We start from the raw sequence: 5,019 nt of genomic DNA on the forward strand, positions 1-5,019 counted from the left end.
CACACCCTCCAGAACCGAGAAGAGGTGCATTGCTGTGGTCAAGTCCTGCTGCATGGGACAATCAGTTCCATCAATCCTGAGAAGCTAATCCCAAGTCAGTAAGACTGTTTTGTTTGCTTGCTTGACTTTTAGGATAGGGTTTGTTGCTGTTGCTGGTTTTGAAGCCGAGTCTCACGTTGCTCGGATTGGCCTCAGACTAGCTATGTAGCCTAGGATAACTACAAACAGCTGGTCTTCCTGCCATGCATCTGGTGAAAGCTGGGTTTACAGGCCTTTCCTGTGACGCTCAGCTGAGACCCGGTCTTGATAGGCAGTCCAAGCCGGCCTGGGATTTACTATGCAGCGCAGGCTACTCCAACAATGGCAGTCTTCCTGGAGTGCTGGGGTCACAGACCTGCACCCTCACCCTTGGCTCACCTGTTTTATCTGGGGGTGGATTTAGGAAGTCTTTTTATTCATCCAGTTTGGGTGCCTGGGGTGCATGTAGCATGACATTGCCCGTGTGTGGAGGTCGGAGGACAATTTACAGAAGTTAGTTCTTTTTTTCCACTGTGTAGGTCCTGGGGGTTCAGTTCAGTCTTAATGGCAGGGGTTGAACCATATCACCAGACCTTCGGAAACAATTAAAAAAAAAAAGTTGGGCATAGCGCTTCCTTGTAGGATGATGTCATTATACAGGTGAAGGCAGGTACAAGATAGAACGAGGCCTGTCATTGGACGAGAAGGAAGGATGGGCGGGGAAAAGTTTCAGAGAGGGGAGGAGACTGGAGTGAGGAGAGAGAAGCAGCAGAGAAAACGTGGACGCGGATGTTAAGATTCCTCTCTCTTTTCGGTCCCCAGCTCCGAAAAAAAGAACCAAAAAAAAAAAAAAAAAAAAAAAAAAAGATTCCTCTCTCTTGGGGGCTGGAGAGATGGCTCAGCGGTTAAGAGCACCTGACTGCTCTTCCAGAGGTCATGAGTTCAATTCCCAGCAACCACATGGTGGCTCACAACCATCTGTAAAGAGATCCGATGCCCTCTTCTGGTGTGTGTAAAGACAGCTACAGTGTACTTATATATAATAAATGAATAAAAAAAAAATTCCTCTCTCTGCACACTTACAGGTTGTTATGAATGTTCTTAAGGGACGGATGTGTACAGGGCTTTGTCTAGGAGGGCAATTGTATCTTATCAACTGGATCAAAGGTTATTGTGTTGTGTGTTCTTTCAGGTGGTAATTTAAGTTCAAGAGAGTGGTTGGTGGCTAAACACGCTAGCCCTCCATGAAATTGGGATGTGTATGTCTGGCATGGTGGCAGCCTGCCTTGGGAACTGGATGGGTAGAGAGATTGCTGCCAGGCTCAGAGAAAAGCCACCGGCAGTGTGATATGGGATGGAGCAGAGCGGGTGAGAGGCTTTGCTGACTGAGATGAAGATAAATCTACCAGATATCTTGGGGCACTGAGCTGCCGGGCCTAGAGCGGGGAAAAAGGACAGCATTTTTTATAATTTTGCAACAACACTTCCTAATCTCAAAGAGGACTCAGTTTCTGTTCCCATCCCCTACATGATGGCTCATGACTGTCTATAAGTCAGTTCCACACGGCACGATACCTTCTTCTGCCCTTCTGACTTCTATGGGGTCCTGTACACTTGTGGTGCACATACGTACACTCAGGCACACACACATTAAAAAAAAAAAAAAAAGGCAACGTACTAAGCAGTAAGTACATAGCTCTGTAGAGAGTGGTAAGGGTCCTGAGAACACAGGCAAGGGAAATTCTAAAGCAGCAGAGGCAGGCAGAGGCTGATGTCACCACAGGCATCGTTGGCTCACGTTTCCTGGAGAAGCACAGAAAGTGACCAGAAATCATCGTTTCCTGTCTCTGTGTATGTGTCCTTCCCCATCTCTCTCCCTACCCCCACCCTCCCTCTCTCCTTTTCTTTCTTCTTTCTACCCAGGCTGACCTTGAACTTGTGTAGCTGAGGCTGCTCTTCAGCCCCCAGAAGCTCCTACCTCTACCTCCCATGTGTCAGGAGTGGGATGTGCTACTACCCACAGGGCTTTCTAGGAGAGTGGATCTGCAAATGAGGAAAAAAAAAAAAAAAGATGTCCTTACTGGAAAAGGCACTTATGAAAGAGAAATTAAAACCTATATTTCTCCTAAAGGGGAAATAAAAAGGGATCTGGATGCACCGAGAGAGGATTTGCTGGTTTTTCTTCAGAGTCAGGGTTTCCTGTAGCCTTGGCATGGCTTTGAACTACTGATCCTCCTACATCCACCCCTCTGGGTGCTGGGATTGCAGATTATGCCACCACACCTGGTTAAGGAAGAGGGAAGCTGGGTTGGGGATTTAGCTCAGCGGTAGAGCGCTTGCCTAGCGAGCGCAAGGCCCTGGGTTCAGTCCCCAGCTCCGGGGTGGGGGGGGGGGGGGAGGAAGAGGGAAGCTGGGGACCCACTGTTTGGGAGTAGGGTTGGCCATTGACAAGACTCTGGCAGTTATTACCCGGAGCCCAGAGATCTGAAAGAGCAAAGTTTTGCCAATTGGCTCTGGGCAGGCAGGCAGGAGGGGTTCAGCCTTCCTGGAGATGCCTGTGGCAACTTCTGGGTTGCAGGTTTAGGAACCCAGCCAGGGTGTCCTTCCTGCTTCTTCAGGAAGCTCTCTGGGTTTGTCTCCCAAGTGGAGAAACCTCAGGGCACAGCAAGCAGCTCCTTGCCCAAGTTCCAACTGTCCTCAGAGAAATGGCCCGGCTATGAGTACAACAGGAGTGGCCTGGAACCTGAACATCCTAGGTGCAGGTCTCTCAGGATTACTGGCTCCGGTCTTCAGTATCCCAGGCTTCCCTCACACAAAGGGAGTGCTTGTGCTTGCTGCCCTATGCACCCCTCTGACAGCAGGTGACAGACACAGGCATGGGATTCCAAAAGACTCCAGAGCTAGCCCTATACTTTCCTGGGTAGGCAGTTCTGTCCCCACTGAGGCATATGGGACAGTGATGGGGAAAACAGGTAGCAGAAGCCCCTATTGCTGGTAGATGAAGCTGCCAGCAAGAGTGAATGCAAGCAGGCAAAAAGTGATGCCTTTGCTGCTGGTGGACTGTTGGAGTTTTTGTTTGCTTGCTTGCTTGTCCGTTTAGAGACAGTGGGTCACTACGTAACTCTGGCTATCCTGAAACTTGCTATGTAGAACAGGCTGGTCTCAAACTCCCAGAAATCCTCCTGCCTCTGCCTCCCGAGCACTGGGATTCCTGGAGGAGTCAGAGGATGATGAAGATGATGGACGACTTGGGTTTAGAAGGATTTCCCCCTTGTCTATAAAGTGTCCCTCCCATCACAACACAACTCACTCTTCTCCCCCTGCCCAGGGTTTTGAGGTTGAGTCTTATGTTGTAACCCAGGATAGCCTAGAACTTCCTACATAGGCCAAGCTGGATTGAGTTCAGCTGCCTGAGCTCATACCATAGACATGCACCACTCTGCCCAAAATAACTTACCTTTCCTAAGGAAAAAAATGAAGTGCAAGGCTGAAGAAACTATGTCTTGGGGTTTGAGCCAGGGTCTTGCTATGTAGATCAGGCTGGACTCAAGATCACTGTTCTGAAACGTCAGCCTCTCAGGGGCAGGCTTTGAAACAGGTTCTTGTGGACATATGAAGCAAATTAGCTGTATATAGGGACAGCATTCCTTTCATCTCATTGCCTTTGATATAACATGTATGACATCATTGTGTTAGCTAAATACTACTCTGCCATTGCATAAAAAACAACAAAAAAAAATTATGGCAGCTACTTTCTTGACACCTCCAAAAGCATCTAAGTAACTTTTAAGAATAAATTGACAGGAGCTGGGGATTTAGCTCAGTGGTAGAGCGCTTACCTAGGAAGCGCAAGGCCCTGGGTTCGGTCCCCAGCTCCGAAAAAAAGAACCAAAAAAAAAAAAAAAAAGAAAAAAAAGAATAAATTGACAGTGCCTTCAGTGTGAACTAGTTCATACAAAGGTTTTTTTTTTCTTTTCTTTTTTTTTTTTTTTTTTCCTTCGGAGCTGGGGACCGAACCCAGGGCCTTGCGCTTGCTAGGCAAGCGCTCTACCACTGAGCTAAATCCCCAGCCCCTCTTACAAAGGTTTTAAGTTCTCCCCACAATACAGTCATTGTTCATAGACTTCATACATGTCATAAAAAGCCTAAGGCTCTGTGGCTTGGAATCAGTAACCTTCCCATCCAGTTGCCTGTGGAGGAGAAGGGATGTCTCACGGCTCTCATGGCTCTCACGGCCTCTGGGCGCCGGGCAAAGCTCGGCCAAGCCATTGCAAGTTCTGAAAAGGCTTCCTTCGTGGGGAAAAGAAGGAGACTCCCTCCCTCCACTCCTCGCCATGTCTCACTAGGAGCTAGTTAGATGCAGAGGTGGTGAGAAGAGTGTGGCCGTGAGGCCTGGACTTCTAGGAAGCTGGCTTGCTTGTGAGCACCGCTGAAGAGCCGGGGAGGACTGTTGAATGATCCCTCATCCCCAGCTACTCCTGGGCCTCCCTGGGGACACTTCGTCCCTCCTGTCCAGCTTCTTCCAGAGGAGTAGAGAGTTGGGGTAGAACTGGAAGTCTCCAAAGGTAGGGTTGCCCACAGCTGGGTGTAGAGGCGGGAACTACATTCGGATGTCTAAAAACTTTAATGCTGTAGAGACTAAAGTAGGAGAATTGAGAATTCAAGGCCAGTCTGGGTGATATAGGAGGACCCCATTTCAAAAAAAAAAAAAAAAAAAAGCATATCTGGGACCCAGTGCTGGACTATCTGGTGTGAAGGCCTACGGGTACCTCAAACACCTGACTTTACCTCTCACATCTGGACTGCTCACCTATCACTGCGGTGACCTCATAGGTTTGATCCTGAGGGAGAGAGACAATGGAATACACAGATGAGTCACCAAGTACAGTTCTTCATTGTCACTGAATCTTTACCCTCCTTCAAGCCAAGAACTGCCGTTGCCCCCCCCTTACAGATAAGGAAACCGAGGGCCGCAGGGGTCAGTCAGCTGAGTGACACAGA

The sequence above is a fragment of the Rattus norvegicus genome, chromosome 10 (assembly GCF_036323735.1).
Source record: "Rattus norvegicus strain BN/NHsdMcwi chromosome 10, GRCr8, whole genome shotgun sequence".
In the NCBI taxonomy this organism is placed as follows: Eukaryota; Metazoa; Chordata; class Mammalia; order Rodentia; family Muridae; genus Rattus; species Rattus norvegicus.